The sequence below is a fragment of the Chroicocephalus ridibundus genome, chromosome 4 (assembly GCF_963924245.1).
Source record: "Chroicocephalus ridibundus chromosome 4, bChrRid1.1, whole genome shotgun sequence".
In the NCBI taxonomy this organism is placed as follows: Eukaryota; Metazoa; Chordata; class Aves; order Charadriiformes; family Laridae; genus Chroicocephalus; species Chroicocephalus ridibundus.
Window position 1 is genome coordinate 54,030,280 of NC_086287.1, and position 19,126 is coordinate 54,049,405.

A 19,126-nucleotide genomic window follows, 5' to 3' on the forward strand; every position below is an offset into this window, starting at 1 on the left:
TATGGGTTCCTCTTGCCGATCCCAGAAATAGGAAACGGAACTGAATGGACCACTGGTCCGAACCAGCACGGTTCTGCCCTGCAAACTCCTCTCATTCACCTGCAGTTTGCTAAAGCAGAACCTTGCTTTTCAAGACCAGAGGGCCCATTATGGGCCCTTGTCCCACCCGCCGTGGTTACTGACACCACTGGATTTCAACTGGTTACTCCTGCACTACACTGAGCAACTTAAGCAGGAAGAGACCTGGGTTTTATTTCAGAAAACATTCTGATAGCTAATTGCCTTCAGTGTTAATATTTTAACTCCATTTCCAGTTTATTCCCCCCCCCCAGTTTTTATGTCTTTGCTATATTAAGGGTGTTAATTATCAGTCGTATCTCTTATCTTCATTAAGATCTTAAAAGATTAGGATCTAACATTCTTTTCTGTTTCTCTTCAATAAGCTAAGTAGACCAAAGCAAGCCATGTAGACAACTTTCACCTGTAGGTCTTACACCATTTGAGTCTGTTTTGTATAGTTCTTCTCAAAACATTATCCCTCTTGTGACCAGTTTTATTCAGGCTGATACCACAACTGAACTATGCACCTCAGACTCAACAACATCACAGGATAATCTGAGAACGTATTTCATTAATTAATATTTGTAAGCACAAGATATCTCTCATACCCACAGCATTGTATTGAGATGCCAAAGTATTACGGGTCCACCATTGCCTCTGCATCCTCCTGACTATATTCTGAGCAAGTGGAGAAGAGGAAGAGGATCGGAGCCTGCAGAGAGCATCTCCCCATCCCTCTGGTGATTACCATAGCGTTCACGTAAAATATTATTTGCTGGGCTCTCCTAGAGATAACAGTTGCACGTAAAGTTTAAAACCTTTGTAATCAGTGGGAATGCTCAATACTTCACTGCTATCAGTCGGAATGTGACAATTGTACAAAAATATTATTCAGTGCTTTATATGTTCTCCTGTTGAGGAGGTCTAGCTCTAACCGAACCAGGGCAGAAGCTCTGCCTGGAACAACCACATCTTCCTACGCGAAGTTGTGAGAGACCATGCCATGTCCTACTGCAACTCTCCCTTCTCCCTCCAGCTTCTCTGCCCAGACGACAATGATCTAATCTACGTCTGCCTTCGTGCAGGCCCTGAGCTGAACCCTAGGGAAAAAGCACTTGTGCAATCTAGCTCTGGTCTCCTTCAGCTCAGCAGCTGCTTCTTCCCAGGGCTCCAGACTGGAGGAGGCCAAATGGCCTCCAGTGCATTTGCACACGCAGCCCAGGCACAGAGCACCACACCGAGAGCACATCACAAAGAAGAACTAATTGCTCTTGCCTACTTCCCTGATGAAAAATAAAGCTGAGCAGGTGTGTGTGTGCTTGAGCTATTGTGCTAGTGGAACAACTGCCACTGCTTTCCAGGCACCCCTTGGAGAAGGGGAACAAGCCCTGGCACGAGTACACAATCCAAAGTCGTCCTTCTGACACGGCCCCCAGGGACACCCTGGCTCTGGCTTTGCATTATAGCCTTGCACCTGCAGCCCTTAAATGCAAACTTAATCCGAGCCCGCCCCAGTATGCAGAAGATTAATAATATCATTTACAAGGGCCAAAAGAACAATTTTCATAGATGTGAGCCAATTTTTCTCATGCGAGATTTATACTTGAATTAAGAAGGGAACATTATAAATCTATCCCATGATAAAGCTTAAAATTCGGGATTTTAATATGCTGAATCCCCTATGCTCTGGGCTGTAAAAGTTGATATAGAGAGTGTTTCTTCCTAATGCTGCATTAGGCAAGTAACCAATTCATCCAATTACTGAACTGACAACACTGTTCCTGTGAACTGGAGATAAATTCACTGACTTGGACGAGGACGTACAATATGGTATGTATTGGGGCAGTAAACACAAAAGAAGAAATCCATTATGTTGGACTGCAAATCATTTTGGACTCAGATGGAAAACAGCAAAGCAAGAGTTGAAGTCAGGACACCAGAAAAGAAAACTGAAGAGACTGAAATATCTGTAAAAAGAACTTGGCTTTTGATGAGAACATGGAAAGAATTCAACATAAGATAAGTCCTTCGCTCTAAGCAGATTAGGAAAAAATCATGACAATCACCGATGGTTACTTTATAATCTAACTTAAAACTTAAGACTTTCTTTATATATTCTGTGTCAGGTTTTAATCCAATTTTTTCTCCTTCTGCAGTAATGCCAGGAAGCCACAAAAATAGAACTGTCGGCAGTCCCTCTATAGCCCCGATACCAGAGAACTGGAAACATCTGGATGCATTTTTCAACAGGACAGCCAAGAAGAAGGTATTTTAGGCAAGAGCATCTGCCTGTGCAGTGGAGTTCCCTAAAATGGCTAAGTGTGTCTAGCTTTGGAAAGATGGCCCTTGGAAACCAACTCAAGGTGACACTGAAAGACAGCACTGAACGGCACCCAGGACTCCTCAGCCTCTGCCATGACCACGGAGCCACACAGAGAACACATGGATACACATGCAATATCCAGACGGCTAATGAAAAATAACTCCTCCTGTGTGTATGAAGAAAGAAGGAAACACAAACAGTTTTGCATGGAAAAGCACAATTCCATTACCATTAAAACTATTTTAAGGGAACCCTGTTGACCTACAAGAGTCAAGATGGAATATTTCTTTTTATACATATATATATACACACGTGCACACACACATATCTACTGCTTTGGTTTAGATGAAGCATTTTTTTTGTAGTTATTTTACATTAATTATTTAATAGTTATTTTACATAAAATTATTATCTGAACAAAAAAACCTATGGAGTTTCCACAGGATGAGGATTCCCTGTTCAACAGTTCTGCTCTGTGCTGTCACTCTATAACCAGTTACAGCATTGGGGTGAGAGGAAGGAAATATATAAGTTGTATAAATGAAGGCTAAAAGACCATGGCTAAAATTAAGAAAGGAAACAGGTGACTGTCGTACATCTCTCATATGAGAACAGATTAAATGAATGACTCGAGAACAGGAAATGGTAACTGATCTTAATTAATTCAAATCCAAAACAGACTGGGAATATATCTCTGCAGGGCACGTGCACTGAGCTCAGGAAGCCACTTAAACACACTTTAAAATAAAAGTACAGGAGGATCTCACCTTTATGAGGTGCAACTATTAATTCTTTTTTGCTTTAAATCCACCCAGACCAGGGTCCCACAACCACTTTTACCAGCCCCAGCAGTGCCTCTTGGGGAGCTGTACTGGCTGGAGTAGTTACAGCTACCCAGGCAAATGAGTGGGAACCAGGCACTGCATAAAATTGTTATTTTTAAAGAATTTTGCATAGACATTGGGAGAAACCAGCAGAAATCAGAACGGTCCCTATTTTACGGGAGCATCCCAATTATTATTGGCCAAATGCTGCAACAACTATGGGGCACGGTGGTGGGGCTCTGCTCCCTTCTGAGGAGACAGAGGTCCTCAGAGCAGAAGTTCGCAGCATGAACTCAACCATTCCCTTTTTCTCCTCAGGACAAATTTGCTTGACAACAAAGTGAACAATACTACATCATGAAAGCATAGGGGTTTTTTTTATCCTGCTGAGTTTAAATCCACACTCTTCACAAGAGATTTTTGACCTATGATTTCACAAATTGGTGAAACCAGATCTGGAAGTACACATACTGCTGAACTGAACGAAAGGATGATTCAGGGAGATGTTCTGTGTTTAATCACGGTTTCATGGAAGAAACTTTTTAGCTACCCTGGTCACTGCTGAGCAAACAGAGAACCTGAACGGGAGACTGACAGTGAGTTCCCAATCTAGAGGCCAACAATCCCATTTTGCAAAAGTAAATTGGAAAAAAAAAACCCCACCCAAACAAAAACCCAATCGAGAACTAAAAGGTTTTGCATTTTCCTCTACAGCAAAACGAAACCGGTCTTGAGAATGTTTTGTTAGAAGACCAGTACTAACCAACATTTGGTGAATCTCCCAAAAACAGGAAACACAACCTGTTTGCGCAGCAGCCCACCGCTAACCACAGCAGCACTGCTAGCTCGAGCTACTTTCAAACATTGTTCTGATGGACCCTCCTCTCTGTATGGCAGCCGCGTTCCTCATCACAGGATGATGGAAACACAGACACACAGCAGAATGGATGCCTGAATTTTGTGAAGAGAACCTGCCCTTAGCCCTTGCTTATCTGCCCCTGCCAGCCTCTGCCAAGCCCTGGTCAAGGTTTGGGCCTGATGCTGTACATGCTGGCCCAGCTTCAACAAATGGGGTGGACAGGGCCACCTCCAGCCACCCCAGGGACACTGAGCAGGGAGCCAAGCACCCGCCTGCCCAGGCTGGAACACACCGTGCCAGTCCACATCCAGGTTCCAGGATCCAAAGTACTGGTGCCAAATCAATTTCAGGGCCTAATAGGTTTTGAGGCCACTGGGTCATGGTCCTTCCAGATTGCTTTCTTGGACTTCAAAGCTGGTTTAATTGCCAAGGCAGCATCTTCAGAACTTGCTCCTGAGGCCAGACCCAAAGCTCATTGCAATGAGCCCTCCAAACACCTTTGTTTGGGGCCTAATTGTCTGTTCTTTCCAGTTTAAGTGTGGCTATTAGATCACTGAAAAACAAAGCTTCAAACCAAAATAACCAGGGTACAATTTACAGGAAAGATAAGCATCAGATTTCTGACATCATTTTTTTTTTGGCACTGAATTAATGTAAACTTCAGCTGCGATGACAAGCAAACAAACACTCGTACTAAGCTTAAGAGAAGCATCCTCACTAATTCTGCACGGTTTGATGTACGAATGGGAGTAAGAGATATGATGCGACACAGATGAGCTCAGACCAAACCCAGGATTTGAACTTCTGCCCATATGAGGCTCCTCAGTTTCGGTCTGAGGATTCATCCTGGCCGTAAAAGGCTATCAATATAATTTTTCTCTGCATAAGCAATCTTTCTGATGGAGCCTGAATAACTTTACTAACCAGAATGACAACATGGCTTAAACCAAACTCAGCCTGTCCTACTTAAAAGTCAAAGCCCACTTTGCCTTTCACTTTAAAAGAGACGAGATCTTATGTTCCCTGCTGACGGACACTGGGTGTTGTCCTGCTTAGATTAGAGAGAGAATATTTACCAGATTTAAGGTATCTTGGGAGATAGCAATTCAGAGTAAACAAAGCTGTTCTTTTATAAAATTAAACAAGAGTCCAAAGAGGGGAGCAATAGGTCAGGATATGCATCATGCAAAATTCACGAAATGAAGTAAGTAGCATTTTAATCAAGCAAACAAGTTCAAGAAATGTTTCCACCAACGTCAAAGGGTACTTCTGGTGTAAACCAAAGCAGGTAGGATTTCCAGGAAGACAGTGGGCCTAAGCTAGTCAAAGCCTGGCTTCCTAGTGGAGGCTGCCCTTCCAAGGCAGGTCCCCTGGTTCTGCCCAGCAGACGTAGGGGCTGCATCCGCCTGTCCTGAAGACGTCTAAAGGGCTGGCTGCTACCAGAGGGGCAGTTTGGCTCTCCCTTGCCAACAACCATTCCTGTTGGATCTAGTAAACATGCAGCTGCACGATGAGTTGGCCCAGCTCACTGACTAAATGTGAAACTAAACCACTAAAATAAACAAACACTTGTATTAAAAAAAAAAGAAAAAGGTAGTTTTCCAACTCCCCCTGTGGCTGACTGCACAAGGTGGGGTCAGAATGGGCAGTGGGCAAACTGGGGGGGCCAGAGCAGGACTGCCCTTTTCACAGCCAACCCACAACCCTGGGGAGTGCATTCCGAATAACCTGCTTCTGAAACTAAACACCTACGAGTATGATGAACGGAAAAGCAAACCAGCTGATACGGAACACAAGTGACAGAACAAACAAGTAAAATGACTAAGCCTAATGATTAGGACAAAGAAAAAGAGGCGAGAGTCTGAGGTTTTTCTCCAACATTGTAGATTAATAGCCTACACACACATGACCGACTGAATAATCCTGCCCACATTCACTCTTTCCATAGCATAAGCAAAAAGAGGACTTAATCACCTGGGGATCCATCACCTAAATTAAGTGCAGGGAAGGGCAGTGGAATTGATCGGACTTCTCTGGAGTCCAACATCCCCTTTGGGTGCAGCATTTTAAGTAGGTGTGATTTTTATAAGTATTTGCAAGAATCAAGAGACACTTTTATAATAAATATATTTTTCTTTAAATTCAATATTGCTTAACCACATGTATTCTGCAAGTATATTTTTAATATTTAACACACAGCTGGAAAAAAGTCGAGAAACTTCCCCTCTCCTGGATTCATGCCCTCGCCATTGAGTTGTAGCATCACAGCTCACCTAATGAATATTTCTGTATTGAAAGCAAGGCAGAACAGTTTCGTAAGTAAGGAGTCAGAGACCACCAGCCCAGAACAACACACAGGTTTATGGCTCTAGCACTCTCTTGAGAAATTAAAGACGCAAATTCAGAACTTGGCTCTTCACATCTGGGTAATGGCTCTAGGCAAAGCCTAGGAAGAAAAAAAAAAAAAAAAAAGGCAAAAAAAAGCAAGCATGGCAATATACTCCCCTGCATGTTTTTTAAGTGGTCGTGATCATCCGTATGTAATCTGAAGACCCTTGGGCTCTCAAGGAGCACCCTGTCAAGGAACACCTCGCTTCTGGATCCCTGGACAGCTTAAGCACCTAATCAACACTGCCAAAACTAAAGGCACATCGAGCAGCAGACCTCAATGCATTCAGCAAGTATTACTGGGAAAAACCTGAGCCTGCACAGATCAGAGACTGAGGGTTAGGACTGCAAGGATCCAGCCCTGAGGAGTGGGTGCTCACAGGATCATTGAGATGCCCAGGCACTGGACAGCTGTGGCCCAGCCTACATCCCTTGAGATCTAGTTCTCCTTCTGCACAGGTGTACATTGTAGGAACGGCCATGATACCCACCTTTCCATTCTTATGTAGAGAAATGCCTCACAGGAGACATTGGGCACGTTTCCACATGGAAGAAAAGTTAATTTCCTCACAGCTTAATTTAAGATGGTATTTATCTCAGCCTGCTGTTTAATAACCAGACTGATCTGAACCACCCAGCAATCCAGCTGTATGGTATGCATTAAAAAAAAGTACACTGTGGCTTTTAAACAGGACAGTTTGAAACAGTTTATGATCACGACTGCTGCTTTAACAGTGCTCTTGGATACAGCAGGTTATAACTTCAGTACATATAATATACTTTCTGATGCTAATTTCATCCAGTACAGAAGGGAAACTCCATCCAGCTATATTCACAACTTCCTTCTGAGTTCTGGCTAAACCATATCTCTAATTACCTGAAGTGTTCCTAGAGAAGGTGATCCAATTAGTTACTTCTTGCCTATGATAATGCTTAGATGTTAATTCGCACAGAATATTTGTATTTTACAAGGACATTTTCTTATAGCAGTACCTGTTTGAGACTGTTTTAAATACACTTTAACCTCGGACCTAATTTATAGGAAGATTTAATTCTGCAGTACTTCAATATAGTTGCTATTTTTCCACCTGCTTCCACTTCTCAAGGTCTGTCACTTGATAAAAAAAATACAGCCCTGAGCCAAATCTTGGAAGCGCGCTGTCAAATTAACACTCGTACAGTCACAAACCAACCAACCCCGGGCACTGGCAGGTCTTCACCTCAAAATCCGCCCCCCCGATGCTGTGGCGTGGTGGCAGGGGGACCACAGATGTCCAGCATCACCTGAAACACAAACCGCCCGGTAACACCGCCTTTTGCAATTCACGTGCTGCAAGCTGAATTCGTCTGGCAAGTTTTAGCCTACTTTAGAAAAAACGTGTAGATTGACATGTGGACGTCCTTCAAGAGTCCTGACTTTAAAAACCTGCTGTCCCATTCAGTATAACCCATGGGTATGCACCAGGTGAAACCGAATCATAGAATCACAGAATGGTTGGGGTTGGAAGGGACCTTAAAGACCATCTAGTTCCAACGCCCAATACATCTGGGTTTCTAAAAAAAGACCATTAGCTTTTCTTTCTCAGGAAAACGCACAGTGAGAACGCGAGACGCACAGAGGAAAACTCAATGCACGCTGAGAAAATGATAACTTACAAATTGCAAAAAAAAGTACCGCGTTTCACTACTCTAACTGTCAATACACACGGCAGTTGTGTAACATCCACGTCAGTCACAAACAGGGAAGAGTCGCTTTGGCAAGGCAGCCCCACAACAGCCAAGTTTTGCTCCCATTTGCTCTCAGGCACGGCCCCTGTCGCGATACCGAGCTGTGTCGCGAGTCACGAGCCCGTCGGGGATCAGCGGGCAGATGGTTCCGCTGGACATATTGTCTCCATGACCGATGAGCGGCCGGGCAAGGAAAGCCAACAACCGCCCCCCGCGGGGTGCGGGAAGGGGGGGACAGCCGGGGACCGGGCTCCGCCGGCCGCCGCCACCGCGGGGCCTGGGGCTGCCCGCGGCCGCCGGGGCAGCTCCCCCGGCCCGCCCCGGCGCTCGGCCTCCCCGACCCGCACCTGCCGCCCGCCTCCTTCTCCTCACAGAGCCGCCGGCGGGCAGCCCCGCGGGCCGGGGGTCTCCCGTCCCCACTGCCCCCCCCAACCCCAACCCGGTACCTGCAGCGAGGGGGCCCGGCCGCCCCTCCGCCGGCTGCCGGCTGCCTCCTGCCCGCAGCTCCCCGCGGGACTGCCCTGCCCCGCCGCTCCCCGGCCGCCTCGCCCGCCCAGGCCTCGCCTCCTCCCGCCCGCCCTTCTCTTCCCTTCCCGCCCTTCAGGTGCGCGCCCGCAGCGCTTCCTCACCCGTCACTATGGCGGGCGGGGGTTCCCCGCGGGCCCGGCCCTCACCGGCCGCACCAAAGCTATGGGCAGGGGCAGGTTTACCTCCAAACCGCTGTCGATACCTTGTCCTTCTCGCTGGCTGGGCCGTTACACTGGCAAAGTCAGTGCTGAAGCTGTCCCTTGCTTTGCTAGAAGCAAAAGCAGGCCTATGCCTTAGAGAGGGAAAGGGAATTTTTCAAAACTTGTGTAATGTTCTTAGTAAATGGCATGTCCAGCTGGAATACGGATCCCTGTCAAGTTAGGCTTTATGCAGGCATGTGAGAGAAAGCCCCTGCCCTAGGGTGCAGAGTCTGTAGCATGGTTTACGGATCACACATGGGGGGTTGGTTCAGAAATTTCAGCAGGAAATTCTGGTTCAGAAATTTCCTTGCAGGAAGGAAAAGTTCTGTGAGGCTCAAGGTGGCCCCTTCTGTCCCTCTCCCTCTCCCTCTCCTCTCCTCTTGATTCCAGTTTCTGACAAAGAACCAGAAGCGCTAAAATACCCCAGGAGGCAAACATGAGCAAGAAGCAGGGCTGCATTAGCAGGAAAAAGGGAGCATTTCCTCAAGGAAATGCTGTTTATGCTCTAAGAGCATTAAAATTCCCAGGCAGTGAAGTTTCGCATGGTCGCCCTAATACCTCTCAAATTCCAGCCTTTGGTGGATCCCCCATCCACCAAGACTGTAGTTTTTCTATGCCGATATTTTTTACTTTAAATTTAATAGCACCACGGACCTGCTGCTAACTGGGAATTTCATGCCTGTCATCATGCAGCGTAATGCAGCTACTTCGAGCTCCAGAGCCCCTCTAAGGGGAGACCCTCTGCCAGAAGAACGGACTTGTAATATTTGAGCAAACAAAGCGTCTCTGTTCATCCCTGCACTGAGCCAGTCGCTCTGCACGGGGGTATCACATTGCGGAGCAGCACTGATTCCTGTAACGGAGCTCATGAGGTTACGTGTGGTCACTACTTTAAAGAAATACCAGTAACCTGGGATGCTTCCAGAATTACCCGAGTCCTCCTGAGGTGTGTGTTAAGCATACATTGCAAGGCGTCTGACTGAATTAATGTACGTGATTGAACAGCTTTATTTTCACCATTCACAGAAGCGCGGTGGTTAACTGCCAATAAGGTGGCTGTGTGCATCTTGCTGCTCTCGGGTTACGCCAGCTTTTTCATCCTCAAGGGTTTTTCAGGCTCTTTGGTCCTGTCTGAGCAGCTTCACAGCTGCTGGAGTCGGCAGTGCGGCAGCAGCCAGCCTTTGGGTCCGCAGATTGCCTCTCCGATGAAGGAAAGGACATAAAAAATAGTATTTTTGACAAGACAGTTAAAGGAAAAAAAACCAGCTTGCAAGACTACCTTCCTTCTTTGTCAAGGGAAGGCTGTCCTCTGTCATTTGAGAGGGCCCTTCTCACGTCCCCAGGGCTCTTTGGATGGTTTGGGTTGCACCTTCCATTCTGCTGTCAGCTGCTTGAAAATTGGGAAGGTTGTTTCAGTAAGCACAAAATTCAGTTGCTCATGGTAAGGGATGTGTCCGACCTGATTTTGCATGAAGGGGGAGAGCATTACTGTGCTGTGATTTTTTTTAGCTGGAATGGGAAACAAACCTTGTCCCTCCCTTAGGAGATTTTTGTCCCAAACAAATCTAGTGTGAAGATTAGCAGTGACGCCCACTTACCTCTATTCTTTGCTGCCTAGAGCTCTCTGTCAGCAGCAAATACGATGTCCCTTCCCTGCCAGCCTCCTGGCAGCGTAGAGAGTGCCCCATGCTCTGCTCTCGCACTTGCTAATCTCTCTGTAAACCTGGCTTGAGGAACCTGCTGATGTGCCCCTGCCTCACTGCCGCCTGCTCTCGGCCCCTCTCCCCTTGCGTCCATGCCTGACTCTCACTGCAACCCCTGCTCCTCACAAATTCCAAACAAATTCACAAACTCCGCAGCCGCTCTCGCCTCCTCGTGCTGCCTCCACCGTGGGCACCCTCGGTACTCAGACCAAGCTTAATAAACCGGGCTGGTTTTGGCGGGCTGTGCCAAACCGCGGTGCGCTCAGCTGCAGAAGCGCAGGGCTGAGGCACTTGAGCAGACCCGTGCAGAGCCAACAGAGGAGAATTTATTAGTCTGGGCTACGCTTCACCTCTCATATCCCCCAGCGAGGCCTGTCTGATTGGTTTTGAACCTCTGCAGAGCACGCTTTTTCGCTTGCTGCTGCGGCTGTTTATGCTATTGGATTACAGCTTCCCAATGTTTTTCTCAGTGAAAGAGGAGCAGCCAGAAGAGAAGACTGTAGAAAGCAGCTACAAGCAGGAGCGCATATTAATAGTCTTTGGGTCTCAAACCTTTAGGAAGTAGACCTGAAACAGTAAAAAACCCCCACTGACACAAATGTGTTTGAGTAATTCTTTAGATCTGCAAAAGCTTTCAAACAGACTAAGACCCATTTTCTTCACTTTGTGCAAATGCTCCAGTGAGCAAGGTTTTAAGCAGGAACGCTGATGGAGGCTGCAGCTTTGCATCAATCAAGCTTGAATTCCCCCTCGTGGTCCTTTGCATCAGAAACCTGATCCCACTACTGGTGCACACTTACTGAATCATGCCAACTTCCACGTTAAAAATCAAGCGGTTCAGAGCTTGAATCATGTTTGCATAGAGCACACTGGTATCTTTCAAGCAGAAGAGTGGAAAACATCACTGCTTAGAAGTTCTTTGCAAAAGATTAAATGCAATTAAGCAGCTGATGATTGCAAATAGCTTGCCCAGCTCTGCTGAGAATCCTTCAGAGCAAGCAAGCATCTAACACGGCTGCTTGTGAAATATTTTAGTTTCAGAAACTAGCACAAAGTGATGTACTTATGATCAGACTTAAAATCCAGTGAGCAGAGCAATAGCCAAGTGATGAGCTCAGCTATCGGGACCTAAAAGCAGGGCGTTATCAGGACATGTCCAACACACAGCATACAACGTCTCACAGCCAAACTCCATGTGTAGCCACTAAACTAAGTTTTCTGACGCAGAGGCTTTTTGAGAGAGAAAAAAGGATTTTACAACTTAGATTTCAGTGAAATACTGGAGTCCTTTTCTGCTGAATTCTCTAAGCGGCTAATACACCTCCGTTATAAACAACTTCTGCAGCCAGGGGCTTTTACTACCATTAAAGTTTTTGCAGCAGTAATCTTTATCCCCTGAGGTTTTGCTGGGAGAAACATGAAACTGTTTCCTCATCCTGCCTGTCCTACTCTCAGCTGGAGCCTGGCTTTTTCCATTCCCATCATAACCTTTGGGTTCAGCAGACACCTTCCCTCCTCTACCACAGATGCCGGGTGGGGTCCACACACTTCATTATAGAAAGCTGCTATAATTCAGTCCGTCGCTAATTTTTTTTTGTTTTCTTCTTTTTTCAAATGCACGTTTAACATCATGTTTTCCTGACATAACCCGTTGTAATTCTGTCCACCATCTGAGACCGCAGCCAGTTGCCTCCTCCCACAGCACTGCAGAAGAACAGCTTTATTGCACGATGTCTGGCATCTTTTGAAAATGTTGCTGGGATGCCTAGAGGAGCAATTGCATGGAGGCACTTTGTTGTCCAAATGAGACCCTCTCTTTATCTCATTTAGATTTGATGTACTGTAAATTTGAAAAGAGATTTGCTGGCTTGTTATGTCTTACCCGATGCTGTAAGGCAGATTTTCTTTGTACACGCACACATTGTTAATACATTCTGAAAATAAATCCAAGGTGGGCTTACCCTTCGTGCGCCAGAACGCTTTGGTCCTGTCTCTCCACAGCTCCACACCTGTGCGGGCTGCAGGAATTGCCTCTGAGCTACATGGCAGCCTTCAGCCTCATAAATGGCAACCAGCCCCAAACTAGCCCAAGGCAAGGTGAGGTTCCTGGGAGGGTAACACCGAGGCACCGGGATGCTGTGCTGGGCCTGGACTAGAGTTTTGAGGCCATCAGCTTCAGCCTGCAGGGACAAACAGGAGTGACTGCGGATGCATATTTATGCAGGAGCAAAAGGTGCAGTTTCCTGCGTTTCTTGCTGTTGCTACTGTGTAGGAATCCAAGATGATGGATTCCAGTAAACTCAGGAGGCATTATAAACCTTCGTGTACAATTGACAAAAGGGTGAAATGGAGCCAAGGCATGCTCCTTCCACTGTTTCCCAATTGCATCCTTTTCTGGCCTGGCTTTGTTAAGAGCCAGCTGCTCTTAACCCCAGCACAGGTTTGGGAGGACATTGTCACACCTGCTGAAAAAAGATAGTAAGATTAAATGTTACCAACCTATTGAGACCTTCAGATATTTTCTACAGCTCTTATACCTGCAAGACTGTGGGCAGACGGTGCTACCCCAGCTTTAAAATGAGCATGCTACATGCAAAAATCACTTGGCATATCGAATCTGTCGTTTGGATCCAAACAATTCCAGTAGTTTCCTGTTGGATTTGGTGCTTTAAGCCAATATACTTAGTATTTGTCTGTATCCGTGCAGTCTGCTGTTTGAAAAATGCATTTTCAGGGTAAGGGATAAAAGAGAAAGGAAGAACCTTATCTGTTGCTCATTTCAGGAAAGATTTGAAATCTGAGATGTCTTTGAGTTCCTGTCTACCTTTCAGTTTAGTAGTTGGACTCAGTTCAATAACAGGGTTTCAAATTGTTCCCAAACCTTCATTGTTAGGGGGGAAAAAGAAAAAACAAAAAAAAAAACCTCAACAGGAAAGACCTGTTTCAGGAAAGACTGTTGTATCACTGAAAAAGGCCCCATAGAGCACCTGACTCTGAAATACGGTTATTTATTATAAATAATTTCCATGGCGTCACATTAGCAAACATAAAAGGTCACGAACTCCTGTATTTGCAAATGTGTTTGACATCTGGGATCTGGCAGAAGTTCCTCCTGTGGGATAGATTGTTTGTGCACAGCTTTATTGAAGAATAATATTAAGAATGAATTACGAAAGACTAGTATAACCTAGTAAGAAATTATTGCATTTTACAAGCCAGAGACATAACTGATCTCAGAACTATTTTAGTTCATCTGGTTCAAAAGCACGTCAAGGAATGATAGCTGCGACCAGCTAACAGTGAAAATCTGTGGGGTTTAAGCACTGCAGTTAGAAATGGGCTGGAAAGAGAGGTCCAAACGCAGGGAATCGCACAAATGCGTGTCTGTGTTTTTGCTACGCCCCCCACTCCATGAAGGGAGTGAGGAGGGACTTGGCAGGGAGCCGCGGGAGCTGGGGAAGCCAAGGGCTAGGGGGAGGCAGGCCAGCCCTGCGCACCCCCAGCCAGGGAGCCCGGCAGCCCCAGCCCCGGGCATCAGGCACCTCTGTGAGGCTGGGGACGGGACAGGGACCAGCGGGACACCAGGGCTGTGGGGAGCTGGGGACCATCACCCCTCTCTTTATCCTCTCTCTCTCCTCTCTTACCAGTGAAAACCCCATAGGAGCAGCCCTTTCCTGATACCCGGGGGATGCTCCTCAGCTGTCTGTGAAGCCCAGTATCCCTAGGAAGTGCTCTCCCACCAGGCTGGGATGGTGCCACCTCTTGGGGTGCCTCTGGGGTATCTCCCCAAACACTGTTGCGGTCCCACTTGCCTGTGATGCTGCCCAGAAATGCCTCTTTCAACGTGGAAGAGATGATGAGAGGCAGCTCTCTAGGTCGTCCCAGTCCTTCAGGAGCTCTCCTCTCTGCTCCCCAAGCAAAGGGCAGAGCAGGCAGTCAACCCAGGGACAGGAGATGTCCAAACACCTGCTCAGCCCCTGTCCTCCCATCCCTTCTTCGGGACCTCAGGGCCAGGTGCCGCTGCTCTGCCCTGTGTTTTCACGCCATCGTCTCTCTGGGGTCTGCTCCAGGCCTCAGAGTTGGCCTCTCTCCCAAAAAAAGACACAGGCCTGCCCAAGGACGAGCAGATGTTCCTCTCCCCAGGATGCAGGGGCCAGCCAGGTGTCACCACGCACAGAGCAAGGGCAACACACACAAGGTCCTTCCCAAAAGGGACTGAGTCAAGAAACAGGCCAAACTTGTGAGGCATAAAAATTGTGTATTGCTTACAGTTATAAAACTCTTTTTTGTCTTTCTTCTTCTATTTTCAGGTGAAAGCAAACCTCATTTACCTTGCTTCTTAAAATAAGGGTGAGGGCAAAAAGCCATCCCAGAAATCACAGAATCATAGAATCACAGAATGATTTGTGTTGGAAGGGACCTTTAAAGCCCATCTAGTCCAACCCCATGCCACGAGCAGGGACGTCTTCAACTAGATCAGGTTGCTCAGAGCCCCATCCAACGTGGCCTGGAATGTTTCCAGGGATGGGGCATCTCCCACCTCTCTGGGCCAGTGTTTCAGTACTCTCAGCATAAAAATTGTCTTCCTTATATCTAGTCTAAATCTTCCCTCTTTTACTTTACAGCCATTAGCCCTTGTCCTATCACAACAGGCCCTGCTGAAAAGTCTGCCCCCATCTTTCCTGTAGGCCCCCTTTAAGTACTGAAAGGGGCTATAATGTCTCCCCGGAGCCGCCTTTTCTCCAGGCTGAACAGCCCCAACTCTCTCAGACTGTCCTCACCACACTTTAAAGGCTGCCGGCCCTATGGACATGAGGGAGCTGGAAAGAACATCCATGGAGGCCAGCAACTGGTCACCCACAGAAGCTGGAAAGCTGTTCTTCCATCTCAAATTGCTCCAGTCAAAACAAGAACACATGCTGACCTTCCAGCTAAAGCTTTGGGCTTGTCCCTCAGGGAAAGGCAAGGAGGCAGAAACAGGCCAGTTTGGCTTGGTACTTAAAACCATTTGAGAAATAGCATAGCTAGAAACAGTGGTTACCAGCCCACTCCACCCTAATTCAATGCTTTTGCCCAGCTGCAGGGTGTTTGGCCATGTTCCCAAACAGACCAACATCCAGCCCACCTGCTGCCCGCTCTCCTGGCCATCACTTTGCTAGCTCCTCACCAGTGCACCCAGGATCACTGGGAAGCAAATGTGCTGCAGCCACAACCCTGGCTGATACCAGTAGAGATTTTCAGGCAGGAAAAAGGATGCGCCCTCACCCCAAGGCAGGGAATTATGCATATTTAACTCATGTTTGGTTATATGCGTAACTATCCAGAGAGGGGAGAACACGCAGCTCTTCAGAGACCGCTTCACGGAACAAACTGAAGTGGGTTACCTTCTTGGGACAACTCACCCAAGCTGAATGGCGTCACGAACCTGTGTTAACAGAAAGTTTAACAGCTGCAAACTGCAGGATGTTTATTCTCTACAGTATTTTCTTGACAGATTATTTTCAAGAAACCTGAGTCAGCAGTAATAATTGTAGGTACAAATATTTGTTTGCAGGGGACAGGAGCTTCGCCATGTTGTTTACCTGTGCTCCCCAAGCCGAAAAGTTTTTATGTGTATGACTAAGGCTAGCCTTCCATGGCGAGCAAATATCCCCTCGCCTCAAGTGTTACGTTCAGCTGTCACTATTGCTTTTACTCTTAGCTCCATAAGAGGTCTATCATATGGTAGCAAGGAATTCAGGGGCAAAGGGTTAATCATTTCACTGCAGCTCAGGGATTAACTTCATATTAAAAACACGTGCATTTGTATCCAAGTGACATAATGAAAAATGTGGTGGGAGATGGAAGGTGCACTCATTCAAGCAAGCAAGGATTTATTGAGCTAGTTCTTCAAGGTCCTCGGAAACCTAACTGGGTGTTTCTCAGCCAACACGCTGGCTGCTCCCTCGATTAAACTGATGTGGTCATCCCATGACTGACAAGGATTTTTATTAGCAGGCAGATGGATCGGTACTGGATTTTAGGGGGCCTTGGCAATCATTCTGTAATGGTGTGGTGACTGAGCTGTGCAAGAGTCCAGGAACAGAGAAGTAACACAGGCTAGAAAGAGAAAAAATGGAAATGCAGGGGTGCCATTAAAGATCAGCAATCAGCTGCCATTTGGGACAGTCCTCACGAACAGGGGCACAGACTGTGAATCCTTGCATCAGTGGGAACGAGCTGAGCTCACACACGCTGCCCTAATGAGTTACTGGTGTGAGAAAACCTTCACCTGTAGGAGACGAGGAGCTGCCATCCGGCTTCCTGCAAAAACCACGCAGGGCTCATTTTTTCCGTCGCCAATGTGGCTATGTGCAGGCTGACACGGAGGACACTTTAACAGCATTCAGCAGCACCTGCAGGTCCAAGGAGTAACTGGTGCCACCAAAAACAGAGAGGGGAGGAGGAGGCAGGGGTTCTGGTACACAGAATACAGCTCGTGGGACTTCTCAAGGAAATACGATTCATAGCTCACCCTTAAGGAAGTGCAGCAGGAGTTTAAATCCCTGCAGGATATCAGTTTTACAGCCCAGCCAAACCCCATCTCTCCAGCAGCACAGTGTCCTTTACAGCTGGCAGGACAGCACTGACGGAAGAGAAAGGACAGCCTCCTTCTGTCCACACTTGTGAGTCAGCTCCGGAGATACTGTTGCCTTATCTGCAGAGCTCTTGTGGAATGGAGAGACCCTTGGCTGTGAGGGTGCTGTCAGAGCAGGTTGGTCTTGCATTGCAAAAAGTGCAATAAAAGGGGAGGGGGTCACACTGGTCAGTCCTGTGTGCAATCCCATCTAAGAAAAACATGACAGCATGTGCCATAGAATCATAGAGTGGTTAGAGTTGGAAGGGACCTTAAAGATCATCTAGTTCCACCCCCTGCCATGGGCAGGGACATCTCCCACCAGACCAGGCTGCTCAAAGCCCCATCCAGCCTGGCCTTGAACATTTCCAGGGATGGGGCAGCCACAGCTTCTCTGGGCAACCTGTTCCAGTGCCTCACCACCCTCACAGTAAACAATTTCTTCCTGATATCTAATCTAAATCTCCCCTCTTTCAGCTTAAAACCATTACCCCTTGTCTTATCACTACACTGCCTGATAAAGAGTTCCTCCCCAGCTTTCCTGTAGGCCCCCTTTAAGGAGTCTTTCCTGTAGGCCCCTGAAAGGCAACAATAAGGTCTCCCAGGATCCTTCTCTTCTCCAGGCTGAACAACTCCAGCTCTCTCAGCCTGTCCTCATAGGAGTGGTGCTCCAGCCTCTGATCATCGTCGTGGCCTCCTCTGGACCCACTCCAACAGGTCTTTGTCCTTCTTATGTATCAGAAGAACAACATGAAAAGCAGACCGTAAGCAGCTAGAGAAAGAAGGATGCAGTGACTTAGGTCTGGAAACCTCAGATTATGTATGCCAACAGATAAATTGGAGCAACTTTTTTCTCAAAGTGTCCGTTCTCCATCAAAGTGAGTAGAAAGCCCAGCCGTTCAATCGCTTCACTGGTCAGGCCACTTTCACTATGGCACACAGATAGGGACTGAAGAACCAGAAGTCTTTGGTCATAGGTCACAGAGCTACTTTCTCATTTTCTTGGAGCAGTTCTAGAGAGCCGTTCGCTTCTCCTGAAATTTTGCAGCGCAGGATTCCTGCACTTGGCCTCTCCTCTTTCTCTTTGCATGTGTGCCCGTTTCATCTTGGGGTAATTTCTATGGAGCGTGTGATTCAGAATTAATGTGTTTGCAGCGTGGTGGAGGGAACTGCCGTGTCCTCGTGATACTGTAAATGAGCAGCGGCAGTTCCCTTGAGCACAAAACAGCTATAAAGATCTTTATCGGCTTTCTGAGTGGTATGTAAATCATCACAGGCCCTGTGAATGGTGTGTTACCTACCTCACCTCTGCCATGAGTTATTTGAGTGATGAGAATGCGAGAGCAACTGTGTGACATAAGTTCATTCACTTCCCACAAAGCGAAACAGAGCCCAGCTTGGCTGCCCTTGTGATTTGCTGAAATAAGAACATTCCACCTGCAAAACACAAACCCAATCAACAAAGAGCCAAACCTCATTAGGCATGGGTCATTTGAGTATGGTGTGGGTGGAAAAACCTTTCTTGGTTTATAGCATTACTGAAGTCACAAGCAGGTGGGAGGGAGAACTAGCTACTAGTTAATGATTTATGTACGAGGAAACCAGTTCAGTCTATCTAACATTAACACTTCTTATTAAGGAGACAAGTTTATTCTGCAGAGTTAAGCCAAATTCTGCCCATAGCCTCATGTTCACTGCACAAAGCTCTGCCTTCAACTGGTCCACATTGTGCCTCCAAGACCCAGGGCAACTGGGAGAGTGGCACTGCACCAGGCTGGGAGGAGAGCTCATCTCCTGGCATCCTCCAGGAACCCCTCCAAGACTGCAGCATGCAGCCCATACGCCTTCCTTTACACCCTCCGAACACGGGCTGGGTAACGCATGGCTGGGACTTGGG

The 19,126-nt window shown here is 47.1% G+C and overlaps 1 protein-coding gene across 1 annotated transcript in view; it reads right to left on the minus strand.

The window, feature by feature from the left end:
- TC2N (tandem C2 domains, nuclear) overlaps positions 1-8,737 on the minus strand; it is a 34,478-nt gene extending 25,741 nt beyond the window's left edge. The window contains exon 1 of the mRNA XM_063333812.1: positions 8,629-8,737. The gene's annotated coding sequence lies outside the window, so the exon portion shown is untranslated. The remainder of the gene's footprint in view (positions 1-8,628) is intronic.
- Between the last annotated feature and the right edge of the window lie 10,389 nt (positions 8,738-19,126).